The 15,779-nt window shown below is 37.7% G+C and overlaps 1 protein-coding gene across 2 annotated transcripts in view; it reads left to right on the top strand.

Moving 5' to 3' along the window:
* Nucleotides 1-2,919: 2,919 nt before the first annotated feature.
* LOC114140902 (interleukin-1 receptor accessory protein-like 1) overlaps nucleotides 2,920-15,779 on the top strand; it is a 219,159-nt gene continuing 206,299 nt past the window's right edge. For both annotated transcript variants that reach the window (XM_028011198.1, XM_028011199.1), the window contains exon 1: nucleotides 2,920-3,392. The gene's annotated coding sequence lies outside the window, so the exon portion shown is untranslated. The remainder of the gene's footprint in view (nucleotides 3,393-15,779) is intronic.

The raw sequence follows: 15,779 nt of genomic DNA, 5'->3' as shown, positions 1-15,779 counted from the left end.
TTAAGCTAATTACAGTGTTAAGATGGCCCTTAGCGGGAGGCTGAAATAGGAGTCTGGAGGCAGGGGTAGTGCAACCAACCAGGTGTTTTAATCTCCAACATTTAACAAAGATGACTTCCTGCTTACATGGTCATGAGGTGTCGCAGCACCCGCACCTATTACCCCCATCATGTGGCCAACATGCAGGCTTTGTAATCCTGGGCGGTACCAATTAACACACTTCTTAAAAGACAGGATAGAACAAACCACATATACACCAAACAACCAATCTTCAACACATAAATAACAAACATACTTCATGGTTACATACTCATTGGCTATCTAAAACTACCCTCATATAAATATTAATTTATTCATCATTTCTAAAATACCTCAGGCTTTGTTCCCCCTCTTCCATCTGCACTTGGTCTCTTCCGGAATCTTTACCAGGTGTTCAGGCAGAGGTAAGCCATAATCTACAAACATTTGTAATACATTTCATAATTACCATACCTACTTCATTTATATTATTCCCCCCAGGACACCCTCAATACCCACTGAGATGCCCTGCATAAAACACCCAATAAAATACTTCAATCTTATTTGTACCCGTCTCATTATCATTTGCACATAATTAAAGTGTTATCCTGACCAGTAATGAAGACCTTCATTACATACAGATTGAACTATTTGTCTCTATGCATCTGTGACTGTTTCCAAAGAGTTGCTTATCTGAATGGGCTTCATAGAGTTGTAAAGAAATCCAAAAGGAGGGGCTTGCCCAGGTCTCCATCCATGCAATGATTGCAACAGAGTGTGTCACTCACATTGGAAACTGACTTGAAAAACTATAATCAGGAAAAAGAAATTCAATGCCTGGTACGCTTTACAAAGCTACACACTAACTGCTTGATTGAGTTGAGGGCATTTTGAGCAAGCAAACCATGAATGGAGGGAGGGAATCAATGAAGTGTTTGTCCACTTCCTTACTCATTAAGGAACTTCCATTCACATCAGGATCTATATATGACAAAGAAAGCTCACAAGTGCACAGTTTCAGTCCGAGAAGGCTGTCCTTTCTCCCCCCTTGAAGCCCTCCCCTTATCGAAATTCGCCTCACAGAGTCACTGTGCCAGAGGCCAAAGTCTTGACAGGGGTGGCCCAGTGAGGGGGAAATCAAACGAGTCCCTTTTCACTGTCAGGTTGGTGGACAGGGGGGCCTGCTTACCTACAAGTCCTCAGTTTCTTTTAAACCTTTTCTCGAGGAGAACAGCAAGGCTTGGCTACTGTTCTCATCTCAAGGGATTTAGATTTATCTTTTCAAATATAGATGTGGATCACATTTGAAAAAAACTGTGGATGAGCAACACTTTTAGTTGTTTTTTTTTTTTTCAAACAATCATATTAAATAAAGACTCATTAGATTGAGTCAATGTACATTTCAAAATAAAGCAGAATATAATTGTGACTTATTTTATGCGCTGATTTTTGGATTGTTCTCATCAACCTTTGAAATTTTAAGGGGTGTATCGAGGTCTTAGCACAGCGTTTCATTTCTGTTGCCAGTGAGCGTATACTTGGTGGCAGGTCGTGCATAACTTCTGTGCATAATTAAATGCACAGCAGTCAGCATGTTTTTGTCTGGACTCTTAAATTATTGCACGTTGTTCTTACAATAGTTTTTCCTGCATTTTTATGAAACACTGATAACTACAATTTAGTCTTCTTTGGGCATTTCAGCATCAATTTATTTTATTTTTTCAAAGAAATTAACATATTTCCTGCTCTTGCTTTCATATATTATTTCAGAGCATTTTCAGACTCCTCTGTAAAGGTTTTCCTGCTGTGAATATTCCTGTTAAGGACGTGCAAAATTATCATTTTTATGCTTAAACATTCATCTGCGTTAAAGTTCAGGTAAATGATGTTGAAATTCATCAGCATTAATTCACTTACCTTTTTAGTTTTTTAAGGCTGACAGATAATTCTTCAAACTGGAATTTATGCAGAAAAACATTTATTTCTGAAGAATTATGTGATTTAATGTCTAAACTATTTAACAAACTCACATCTGGTGCATTTTATATAGATTGCAAAACTGCTAGGCTAACATTCTCTGTTTTAATATGACTAGATATTCATATGTGCTGAAAATATTTATAGCACCACCAAGTGTCTGTACTTGGAAAGGTCTCACTAAACTTATGAGTTTGCTCTTTTCTAGCCCAGGTTGATTAAACTACATTCCCCAATTCATCTGCCTGTTTTTGTTTTGTCTCAGAGCCATGCTAGACATCACTGTAGAAGCTTTATGTTGGGTTAATGTTGAGGAAATTGGGCTTCATAAAAATTATTTATGTTATTCTGGAATTAAAGTGCACAGAACGTTTATCTCGTCAAGTTAAATTTGCATTAGAAACCCCTCATATATCAGATTTCTGTTGGGGTACGAGCACCTGGATGCTGGAAATGTTGGGGTCGCACCTGTTACAAACTTCAACGTGTCTGCTAGTCTGTTATAGAATTGTTAGCTATGAAAATGTTTACCACTTTTTGTTTTTAACTAATGCATCATTTCATTGGAATGTTGAGGTGAGACTTTCGAGACTCCGATAAAGATTTCAGTGTAACGCAGAAACTAAATATCAAGATGAAAAAAAATAGAGCTCCTTGTCATGTTTTCGTTTCAAAATAATATATTTTTTGGAACAAATTGGTCCTTTGAAAACATTAGAAGCAGAAAACCGGAGTGAAAGAATTAGCCTGTTTGATTCTATAATTTAAACATGACATGTAATCCATTTATTTTTCATTTGACCGCATGCTTCCAAGCCAGCTGGTGTTTATTTTGATGGGAGCTCGCTTTATATCCGGTACAGATCGGTGTAACTTGCGAAACATTGATGTACAGATCCAGCTGCACGCTGGTGGAGAGGGAGAGGAGAGACCGAGCCTTGTCTCTTTTTTTCTGCGCTTCACTTCAGAATTTGGCGCTCCTGTGGTCGCGCTTGAAGCTCAGCTCATCTGCGCGGAGCTGCGAGCGTCCAAGCTCCTGCTTTTTACTGGATAATCAATATTTATTTATTTTTTTGCTCTGCATTCATTTATTTTTCTTTCGCAACCAGTTTTCATAATTCCCCTGTCATGATTCGCTTCATTTTCTTCTTTGCTGTTGTTTGAAAGTGACTGGCTGCAGGGGGGTTTTGCGCTCCAGTTTGCGCCAGCGGGGACTGGCAATATGTAATTTTGGGGAAAGACGCCGCGGTTTTTGGGAAAAGTGGAATATTCCCCCCCTTGAACAGCCGCTTCTAGTTTACTTTGTGGAGCAGAAGAGATTCTGATACACAGTGATGGTCTGAGGTTATTACAACTAACTGCAGAGCGGATTCTATCATTTTGGAAACTGCTTGTGGGTAAGTTTGATTAATGATTCCTCTTTTCTGTTGCCAAAGTTGTACTGAATCCTCTCTGGGTACGTGCAGGAATAAGATGCCGTGGCCAGTTAATTTTGCATTGACGCTAGACATCCAATGCTGCAAATCTGCATCAGTTACCAGTCGATTGTTTTTGTTAGAGTGGAATCCTGGTCTCCTTATATGCGGCAGTGTTAATAAATGTTTGAGGAGAGCACATCTCTCTCCGAGTTACGCATGAATCTCGGTGTCTGTTTTTGCGTTCGTTGCGGACTGGAACGGCTGCAGTACGGCGGTGCAGCTGGACTGCTGAAGTCACACACACGCACAAAAAAAAATTATTAGAGAAAAAAAAATCTGAGCGCACATCGATCTGTGTAAGAGCAATTTTACGCATCATTTTGTTTCCGTTGTAATTGTGTAATAATGCGTGCAATCGCAAAGGGCTTTTGTGCGTCAGCAGCGCGCGTGATTGTGTGGTGGGTAAATAGGAGGCGAGAAGATCCCGAGCTCCGTTTGCTTAAATCATTTCTGCAGAGTGATCGCTTCTTCTCAATTGCATTCCCTCTCTTCTCCCTCTGCTTGCACTGATGATGGATTTTGATTGTCCATATGGACGCTAGCGTCACCCCTCCACCTCTGGCTCTAATCAGATTAGCGTTTGCCAGTTGAACATATTTGGGAATCAGCAAGTGACACTGATGCAAAGTTAAATCCTTCTCTTATCCACTAGAAACGAGTTGTAGAGGGTGCTGTAGCCCTGCAAGTTGCTGCAAGTGTCACCATTTTATCAGAGAACCTCTGCAGAGATTTTAAAATAAAATCTCTAACTTCACATTAACTTCTTTTTTTCTCCTTGTTGTTCTCTGCTTGAACTTTTGGACACTTACAGCATTATAATCAATTTGAGTTCTCCATGTTATTTTTAAGACTTATTTATTCATTTCTAAACCCAGGGTGAAGCTTGGCTGCAGCATCGCCCAGCATCACATGAATTAATAGGTCTGTGGCAGCAGCCACTTAACAGCAGCCCTGCAGCTACATATTGAGCTGAGTTGAGTGCTCTTATACAGAAATTGATTTAGACAGAGATTATGTCATCTGGCGCTGGCTCTTCCCCCCTCACCCCTGTATTCTTACAGGTTAAGTTTATCCTCTGAATTCCTCTTCTGTCCCCTGATGAAGTTTAAACTACAAAACCATGTGAAGTTCTGAGCCATGGTCACCTCTCATTAATTTGAGCTACAGTGCCTTGCAGAACTATTCATGATCCTCAAGAGTCAATGTGGATTTTTTGGGGGTGATTATGAGCTATACCAACACAAAATAATAGTTTTCAGAAGTTTTTGCTTCTGAAAAGTGTAGCATGTGTTTCCACCCCTTTACGCTGATCAACAGATTTAGTAATCATGCTCAGCAGTGAAGTGCACACATTGCAACTAAATACAGGGCAATCATTATATGAAAAGCCTATTGTAGGCTGAAGAAGACTTAAAACTGAGGTAAAGGTTCCCCTTCCCTCAGCACGACAATCACAAACATGTTGTTTGAGAATCATCTTGTCAAAGTTTAAACCCAAATCCAATTGGTATTCTGTGGCAAGACTGAGAAAAAGAAGTTTGCAGATGTGCTCAATCCAGTCTGTTGGGAGTTGAGCTACTTTGCAAAAAATAATTGGTAAAAAGTTTTTTGTCTCATACCCCAAACGATCGGCATCTGGAGAAGCAAGAAAAGGCTGTTCTATAAATCTTTGGCAAAGCTCGGTTCAGACAGAAGTGTACGTTTGTAATATTTTGATTTATGAATTCAGAAAACCATTTTTAAGTTTCGTTTTACTTTAAATACAATTTGCTTTGATATATGCAAAAAAGTAGTGAAGTTTGTGTTTGCTGCAAGACAACTTGTAGCAGAAACTTTTGGGGGAAAGAAATTCCCAAAAAGTCTCTCTGCCACTAATGCAACACTTAACGAATTGTGCTTCAGTGATATGTACATGAATGCTGTCTCACTATCTAAACACAATTTTAACTGACATAAACTTCACGTTCCAAACTACCCTAAAAAACAACATTCATAAGAATCTTGACCTCATTCAGCTTGCATTGTTCTGTCTGGTGGACAGAAGAATGTAAAAGCATCCCACAATTGTTCTGCCCCTGTCTTGATTGATGCTTTTAATTTTCAAGGAGCTGTCACCTAGGCCCATTGGCCTTGGGTTTGCAATCAAGGGACCAGACAGTCACAGGCTTTCAAATGAAAGAGTTCATTAATGTGGTGGGAAATAAGGCTTGTCTCATTGTGGAATATTGGCTGAGTGTGAGGAGTGATTGGCGCAATTGGTGTGGATTTGTGAGCAAGATGGTCAGAGAGGAAGTTGAGATCCGGCTACTTCAATCATGGCTGTTAAATGACATTAATATGACTCGAGGGGAAGATGGGAAAACCCACAAGGCAACTGTGTGTGTATGTGTGTGAGAGAGAGAAAGCATGTGGATGTGTGTGCTAGTATCCCAAATGTATTGACCCTGTGCATCTCTCACTGCTTGCTTGGCACTGCTGAGCAGAGTTATTGGCTGTTGTGAAATCAGAGCATTAGAAGCTGCGGACGACATGCATAACAGGCGTGCTCAGTTAAATCTTTCGAAAATCCAATTCCTCTGAAGATGAGATTCCTCTTTCTCCATGCCTTGTTCCATTTTCCGTCGCAATCATTGGGCATCGATCTGATCCAGACTCATTTATTTTTGTTGCAGCCATCATGTCAGGAATTGATAAGAGTGGTAGAGCCGATAAATAACAATATATCTTTGCATGTGGCTTCGCTCCTTCAAAAGAATCATTACAGGAAATAAAGTGGATTTTTTTATTTTTATCAGGTGCCTATAGGCTTTCTTACTTTATGAAGCAGTGGGAAGGTCAAAAAAGTAGAATAACTGGAGAGTATATATGGATTTCTGCGATATTGCTCACCACCCAGATTGATATGACCTGTGGGGCTACATCTACAATATTTTCATCTGTCGTATTTATTATACTGAAAAGTGCATTAGCTTACATGCTACTAGTTCTGTAAGAAGAGTAATGCAATATTTTTCATAAACCTTTCAAATTATTGGGCTATTTTTGGGCTTTATTTGAACTTTTTTGTGCGTCTAGTTATTGACGATACAGAGTATAATGCTTCATAGTTGCAAGTTTTGATTGTCTTCTGTAGAGTTAAGAGTAAATTTAGGAAAATCATTTCCTTTTATGGGTTTTATGTTTACAAAGGACTTTGTATGCTTTAGAGAAGTTGGCTATGCGACTTTAACCAGTTACTACTGCAACTGGTGAGCATGGGTGTTGGCATACAAGTGGAATATGTTATAGTCATATTTATATACATTGTGTCTTTATCAAGTCTCCACACAGGTGGATACTGTATATGTGTCCAGTGGTCTGAATCCACACACTCACACTCTTACCTTTAAGGATAAATGTATTTTCTCTGCAAAAGTTTCTTAAATTTGTTCTTGTTCAGTCAACGTTTATGTTTTGTAAAATTTCCATAAAACAAAAAATCAGTTAGCATAGTTTAGTCAATACAAACTGACTTTCTGCATCTTGTAAAAGCTATATAATATTTACTGCTCTCTCGGTGGACGCCAGTGTTTGAATGACTCAACTCCTTTATGAATTTCAATCATGAGTTAATGCTTGAATTGAGTCAGGCCTTAAGCCTCTGTAAATGGAAATCCAGGCTGTATAGAAAAATAAATGGCCTTAAATTGACCCTCCCCCATACACTTTGAGTAAGTTGAGCTACCTGTGCTTCTTTTACTGCTATTATTCAGCAAAGACACATCAAAGAATAGTCTTCCTTACAAATCATCTTCAGGCTGCCCTTTGTTCCCCTTTTTAAGATCTCGATGGGAGTGCCTGCATGTAGGGAAACGAGTACGACTGAGCATCTGCTGCTGTGGTGCCGGTTTTATTTACTTTCGGGATGTAATGGCATTTCAGTTCTAACCGAACGTTGCTTAATAACTTCATAAAGTGATGGTAATGGCATCATTTTCAGCTGTCTCTTTCCATTGCTCATCGGTGCTTTGTGTAATTTAAGTAGTGTTGGTGGATGGCCATGGTGTAAAGTGGATCAAAGTAAAATACCATTGTATGCTTTATTTTTGTGTTCGTTGCATCATAAAATAAAATGACTTGGGGTTCGGCTACAGAGTTCTAAGTGCTAAAACTCAAATGTTATAGGCAGTTGTTGTAGAGGGAAACAATGGAGAATACAATAAGGTACTAATGTTGAAATCTCTAAAATGGCCATCTGCGGGCAACCTCACTTTATATTCTTCTTTGCTGCGGGCAACTTATGTTTGCCATCAAACTATTCCCTGCTTTAATCTGTAGTGCAGAGAGGAGACCATTACCTCCATGTAGGAGAACAGAAATGTTATCTTCATCCTTTGTTTTTAACACCGCCGTCATAATGCCACGTCTGGAGGTGATCCTCTCCGACCCTTTCAGCTTATAAAGATGAAGTCGATGTGTTTTTAGATGTTAGCGTCACCAGAGAAGTGAATAGAGGATGGAAATTGCATGCCAGGGGAAACGAGATGAACAAATTTTCCTCCCATTTCCCCTCCTCTCTCCATCACATCAGTGCTTACTCATTCATGAAGCCTGGGTTCTGACATTCCATACATTGATGTGGAGATATTTTCTTTGTCTTTAAAATGCTATTCAGAAGGAAGAAAAAAAAAAAGCCAGTCAACATTATTCAGGAGAACAGAGGAAACATTCTGTGTTCAGGTCATAATCACAGCCAAAAAAATCTGTATTCACATTCTGACTTGAGTTAATCAGACAATTCAAGATAGCCTTGGACATATTCATTTACAATAGCCTCCAATAGCCTTTGGGTTTTCACTGTATGAAAAGGCTCACACTATTACAAGCAGCATTTACTCAAATGGGAACTATGAGCATGCTCTGTTTGCATACTCCATTAATACACACTGAGAGAGTCTACACCAAATTCTCCTCTTGAAGCCAGGCAGGGGCTTAAATAGAACAGCTACATCAAGGGATTAATAGTGAGTGAAATCAAGGAGCGCTTCATTAGCAGTTCTTCATTTGTCATTAGCTACTTCACACGAGACCTGGGGCAACATAGTATTTACAGCTAATTTTCTACATACCTTTCAGCATGCCTTCAGACTGAGATGAGGCCGTAAATGTGATCACAACAAAGACCAAAGATGATGAAAATGGTTTTATTTGCTTGCCTTTGCTTTATGCATCATCAGTTTCTAAAGGTAAAGTGTAAAACTACTTAAGTGCCCTGCAAAGGTATTCATAACAGGTGGTGATCCATCTCTACACAAAAATGTATTTTTTTTTTCTCCAAAAGCAGTAAATTTGATATTTTTGGGGGCTCATACCCCAGATTTTTTATTTAGTTAATAAAAAAATAAAATCAATCATAAGCATTCAATAAATGATCAATGATGAATGACCTCTCTTTGGGTTTATTTGTGGTATAGTTGATACTCTGGTGTCCTATTATTACCGTTCAACAACAACAAAAGAAAAAAACTACAATAGTTTTTAAAATAAAGTCAAATTTAACATTTTTATTATTCACATAAAAATTATACTTTCTCATGAAGAATCAGTTCAATTGACATTTGGTATATAAAGACAACGTATTCATACCACTGACAATTTAGGTTTAATCTCCTTTTCTACTAGCATGTTTCTTAAGAAAAATTACTTCTTTATTTTTAATATTATTAGGAAGTAATATTAACATTTTTGGAGCAGCCCAGCAAGAATTTTTATAATTTTTTTTTAATTGATACTCCTTTTGCATTGTTTCATTATCTTGAGAGATTCACATCTCATTTCCTATTGGAAACAAACTTATTTGTTGAATGAAAATCTAAATCTTATATGAATAATTTTGATCTTAAATGTCTGTTTATGATTGCCGTCTACTAATCTCCAGATGAATCGGAACAAAACATAATATTCTGATTTACTTGAACTAGTTACTATTTTTGAGGAAACGGTGTAGCTAGTTACAAGTGAAATCCATGGACTCTGATGGGAACATATTCATTTGCTATTGGTAATCTGGATTACACTAACAACAACAGAGCTGCTGTCTGTTATCATGCAAACCATGGGTTCTTCTTATAATGTCCAGAAAGTATGACTTCTGCTAACATCTTCCCTGGAGTCTTTTTATTCTTTTTAGTGGTTATTTTGGAGAAGATTGAGACTACTTTGGCACAGTCTTTGGCTATAACCTCTTCTCTGCATAATTGTCCTACATCCACCATCTTAAATTTAAATTTAGTTGTGCTTTATTTGTGCATAATGACATTAAAAGGAATTCTACAGTATGTTGCTTCCACCACAATGTGATAACACTTTTCATTTTTGTTTTTCTGCTTTTAGCTTTGTTTCCCCTGAATTCATTGGTAGGCTGGGGCTTAATATCTGAACCAAAACACAGCAACTCATGGAATAATCCAGACCCCAGCTTGGCGAATGGTAGCAATAATTTTATGCTGCAGAAAACTTTTATTGCATCAGAGCTGCAGGGGTGCCTTTTCCCCCCTGTCCTGGACCAGACCCACAGAGAGAGACTCTCAACAGGGTTCATGATTTATAGGCCACTTTATGGGAAGGGCCTGGGGACGCAGCATTTCTTGTCCTCGGATATTGAATCTCTGCTTCCTGGCATGGGGTGTGGGTCATCTGTTATTGTGTGCAAACTTATTTGCATTGCACAATTTGAGCTTGTCATAGCTCTTAAATTTGTTTTTACTTTCAGAGTTTGTTGGTTTCAGACATGTAAGAAGGATAGTCAAGGGGAAAATCTGCAGGGAAGACAAATGGCTTTCACATTCTGGATTTGTGGATCTACAATTATACATAATTTTGACATATAACAAGTGCTAGCATTATGCTCTGGTCTCCTTTTTCTACATAAAGAACTTATATTTACTCATAAAAAGAACCTTCCTTGCAACATCAACCATTTAACGGCAATTTGCAAAGTGCATTACATAAAATTAAATCGAAAATCTCTATACACAAATGAGCCATTTGACTTAAAAAAACAGCAAGATAAATATTTCATGGCCTTACAAATTGTAGTAGCATGCATGTAGGTGTTGTTTCATAGCTTGTGTTAATAATCTAACAATCCTCTTTCATCCTTCCTTCCTTAATCAGCTAACCATTCTGCTACTTAGCAGAAAATAACTTTCTACTGAAATGTTTACCTGGGTGTATTGCTTCATTTTGTGGGTCTTTACTCTTTACACTTAATGGCTTAAAAGCATTTATATGAGGCGTTTTAAAGCTAGCAATTAATGTCTTTAATTTAAGAGTAGCTGCAGAGCTGAATAAATGTCGGCTGTTGTATTTCTTTTAACTGAAATATGTTGCCAAGGAAATCTCCTTCTGCTGTTATCCTGTAAAATATGCAGTGTTTTTTAAGTCAGAGCCTCTTGAAGACTTTGATGCTCTCTACTGCATAGCATTAGCATACCGTAGAGCTAGCTGGAGACTCATCGGTTCAGCAGCAGATCAGTCTCAATGTCACAGATGTAAATTTAGGTGCCGAGTAAAAATGTGTGTAAGAGGTTGTGTGTGGGAGAGATAAAGAAAAAAACACTGCAGTCTGTGAATATTAATCACCACCATTGAAAGTCTCCACCTAAACTTGACGAGTTTTGAGTGTATAGAGCATTTCTATGAAATGTACCTGCTATGTTTGGATCTGGTCGATGTTGGACCTCAGAGGGCTGCGGTATGAAATTTTACAATCTGATTTAGCAGCAGCTGTGGTAAATTTCCCTTCCAGTGCCATCACATCAAACCTGCTCTTCTGGTTTTTGAGAATGTGTTTTTTGGGCTGTGCAAAAAGAAAAAGAAAAGATGAAAAGGACGCAATCCATACCACTCAGTTTACCAGTTCAGTTAACTTTATGTACTAATCATGTACTTGAATCTTATTTTTATTTAAATTTTTGCTCTTAATTATGCCTTTGAACCATTCATTTTAGTGTGAAATCATTATTACATTCATCTTTTATAATTAATATCAAAGTTTTGATCTGTTGTGGATTTTCTCAAAACACACTTTTGTTGCCTTTGACGACTTTCTGTCATAGTTTTGGATATTTGCCCATTTTTCTCAGCAGAATTTGAAGAGCTCATTTAAATTTGTTGGTTTCCAGGCAGATGTCCACCTTTTACACATTCAATACTTTTTTTTATAGAGTGTTTTTGTAGCTTTCGGAAGACTATTAATGTTACCCTGTTGACAGAAGGTTGTGTGTGTTTGGAATCATTGTCATGTTGACACTGTCATCCTTCCTATTAATCTACACAGTTTCTGCAATGTGAATACAGTCTTAATATACTTAAAAGTCTCAGCTTGAGTCATCAAAACATACTTGCCATTGCGTCCAATCTGCTGAATCATTTTCTTGGCTTTTCATAAAAGATTTCTGTAGGCGGTGTCTGGGTTATTTGTGTGGGCATTTTCAAATTTAGCTTGAATTTGACTATTTTAGGGATGCCACATGACCCAGAGGTAGAGCAGGTGCATCATATACAGAGGCTACAGTCTTTAACACACTTGTCCCAGGTTTCAGACCTGGCCCATTTACTGCATTTCGTCCCCCTCTCTCTCAGTTTACCTACTAAACAGTAAATGTCAATAGAGCCACAAAAACCTCTAGAAGAATGTGACTATTGTGGAACAGATGATTCTTTCTGGTATTGCACGCCTGAAATCCATGTTTGGTCAAATCCACTCTTGGTGAACCGTGACACCAAGCTTCCAGCAGCTCCTGATTCATGGCAGGCTTAGGCATTTGTGTTTATTCATCCTGTGTTGATTTTATTTGCTTTCACCTGTAATATCCAGAGAGCCTCGTTCCTCTAATGTCATCCTTGTCTCGTCACTGTGCAGGGTAAAAGATTTAGTTGGCATGCAGCTCAACCACAAATACATTACAAATATTGGCTTCAAATAAAGTAAGTATAAATTACTTTAGATCACATTATAAGTTTTTATTTTTTTTACTATTCTTTTGGTTATTTATGCTCCTTAAACTTACATTACGGTTTATCTTACAGTTGTTAAGCGTTAGGGATTTCCTGATAGTGTCCTTGGCTTTATAAACATAACAGACTGGACTTTGAAACAACATTCAGTCAGTTTGGTAAGGTGGTCAGTTTGCCATTGAAATATATGGAGCTTCACAATACATTGTATTACAGTGGACAACCCAATATCAACATGTCCAATATTGCAATCAGAAAGTACTGCTAGAATGTAATATTTTGAAAGCTGGTAGTATTAAGGTTCTTTGCATATCACTTATCTAATTGGCCATTTGCATTGACTTTCACTGCCCACATTTTGATATATACTTTGGTGAACAAGATGACAAAGCTGACAGAAAATGGCGAAGACAACATGATGATGAGAAACAAAGAAAAATACAATTTGGGTTAATCTAAATTTTTGACACAAGTATCACAAGGTCTTGTCATTCTAATTGTGCTCTGGCAACAATTTGTGGTGAGAATTTGTTGTTGGATGCTTAACCTACCTTATCTTCATGTTTTAAAGTCACCAGTTGCAATACTCAACTACTGTAGAGGATATTTTTGAAAGCTGTTTTGTTCGTACCCTGATATTGGGTATGAACAAAACATACCCAATATGTTTATGTGTAGACACATTGCAGCAATGTGTCTACACACCATAGTCATTTCTTTTTCAATAGTGTAAAGTGCTTACCATTTAAAAGGAAAAGCCTGTCCACATGCTAGGTCAAAGAATTATTCAAATAAATACAATTCTGACAATTTTAGAATTAAACACATTAAAATATGTCTGATTCTCATATTTTTTTCTAATTTTTCTCTTTGCAAGAGTCAAGAACATGGAGGCTTGTGGTTGCTGGGTTATTAGATAATCTAAAATGGAATAATTCAGCGAGGAGAGCACAGACTTGTGTGGGTGGGTGTGCGTCAGCCAAAGGTATGAGGGCTTAAGAAGTGTTTTTCACAAATAGAAATGTTAACTCGCCAAGCAGAGTACATATCAATTTTTCTGCCTGAAGGTAGGAGGAAGGAGACACAAAGGTGACACAGGGAAGAGGGAAAGGGGTGTAATGACAGAGATGGAGAGATGGTATATTCATACTCAGACTTACGTAGAGTTACCATTACTTTTGCCTTATGCAAGTTGATGCATAACGCATATAACAATTCTCGCATTTTTGACCAATTGCTATTGTAGTTGAGGCTCCATATCAAAAATTTGTGGTTTTTAGTGTAAAGGAAATCTTGTTGCTAGTTATCTGTTTGGACAGGAGAGGAAATTTGTTATCCTACATAAACCTTGGAAGGACAGTTATTGACTAAGACTTTGATCCTTAAATAAGATTTTGATGAGTTTGAGTTCCTAAATTAATGTCAAAAATGGCCGGAATCTATACGTGTTGTATGATTAAATGCTCACCACTGCACCTAAATATTTGAAAAAGGTTTTGCGTAAAACGGACAACATTCACACTAATTAGTTTCCTGCTCAGACCTGCATATTGTCTTTACCTTGGCAAGCTACACCTGAAGGACAAAGATGATTTGTGAATAACTTTACGCTCATTAAGTCATAATTTCATACCTTTGTCACAAGGCAGGACATTGGAAAGGTTTTTGAGTACAGCTACCGAAGGTGGACAGTTCTGCTGGATTCATATAGAATACTGTACTAATAGGGATTTAGAAAAATAAATAACCAGGCCTTTTTAGCTCAGTTCTTTTCCACTCTAGTGTTGGCATTATGTACATTATTACCATTACAAATAGGTAATTATGTAATTTCTTCCTTTTGAAATGCAGGTTTGTGGAGGCAACATTTGCATTGCTGTTTTTCAAGTCACCCGAAAGAGCTTATATGAAAATAATCTGTTAATATTTGCTTCTGTTTGTTTAAACTTTATTTTTGATATCTAGTTAACAGAAGATATGCTGATATGCTCTTCAGGGTACGCAGATTTAAAAAAAAGTGAGAAGGAGAGTTCTGAACTAAGATCTGTAAAAAAACAGAATCTCAATATCCATTTGGCAGGATGCAGTAAATAGAGCCTCAGTGGTAGAGTGGTGGAAATGTTTGAGAGTGAAGACGGGATGCGTTTCCAGGGCTAACTCCTTGCCGTCAAGGGGCTGAGAGAGTGTCCCATTTCTCTTACCACGTCGTCCTCAAAGATAATTGAATTTTGGATGAATCCGTCTTGGAGGAAAAACTGTCTGGAAAAAGGAGAAGGTGGATGCTTTAAAAAAATATAAAAACACTCAAAGAATGAGAGGCAGGTGACAGGTCCATCTTTGAAGACGGACCATTGAGTTGGCTGACATGACAAGCTATTATAAACACTTTTTATTTTTAAGATCTAATACTTCAGTGTCTTGTCGTCAATTGTTTCTAGAAGGAAGAAAACACACTTTTTATATGCTTTAATTTTTATCCCTTATAACACAAGATACAAACCAGAGAAACACCAAGCAGAAGAGATGTCATCTCCCATCTGTTTGAAATCAACTAATGTTGCTTTCAAAATGGAAAAAGAATAATAATAAAGTTAGGATTTTTGTGTCACAGTGACTGCATTTCTGAGAATGTATTAGTTTTATGATGCAAGAACTGATGACAGTGGGGCTTTGAGGAGGAGAAACTGCCTATGTCGCAATCTTTGGCAGCTGGCCACTTTCACATAACTCAGTTTCTCAAGGGCTGTTTTCTGATGCAGCATTGTGAAATCTATGTGGAGTACCTTCGTGATGCCTGAAATGCCAGTGGAAGTGTCCTTGTAAATTACATGGACATCCCGATGTGCTTAACATGTCCCTAGTTCTTCAACAAGGAGCTAAACAAGAGCTATACAGTCAGTTGGTGTGTTGTGAAGAGAAAGTGACAATTCTGTTGCCTTTGGGAAACATTTACAGTTCGGTAAAAGTTGTTTTTATCTTTTTCCTCATTTTTTTTCTGTACATATATAGTAGCAAGCTATTAACCAAACACCTGGCCCATGCATGTTGCAGCTGCAGCAGAGCTTCTTGAGATTACTCTTGTGTTTTCATTAGACACAGTGCCCTTCAGGTTCATCCTCAAAGCAGCTAAAAATACTTGTATAGTGTGTGATCAAGACTTTTTTTCTTTCTTTGCTTATATGTTTTTGAAAGCATGCACACAAAAATAACTAGCTCCCTGGTTCTGTTTCATAAGTGTGAACAAATTACTATATTTCGCTTGGCCTTTCTTTAATCAGCACCTGTAATCAGCACCTGATTATGTCA

Source organism: Xiphophorus couchianus, chromosome 24 (genome assembly GCF_001444195.1).
Source record: "Xiphophorus couchianus chromosome 24, X_couchianus-1.0, whole genome shotgun sequence".
NCBI classification, from domain to species: Eukaryota; Metazoa; Chordata; class Actinopteri; order Cyprinodontiformes; family Poeciliidae; genus Xiphophorus; species Xiphophorus couchianus.
The sequence above is the reverse complement of the archived record's forward strand: the minus strand, read 5'-3'. Positions and strand labels throughout refer to the sequence as shown.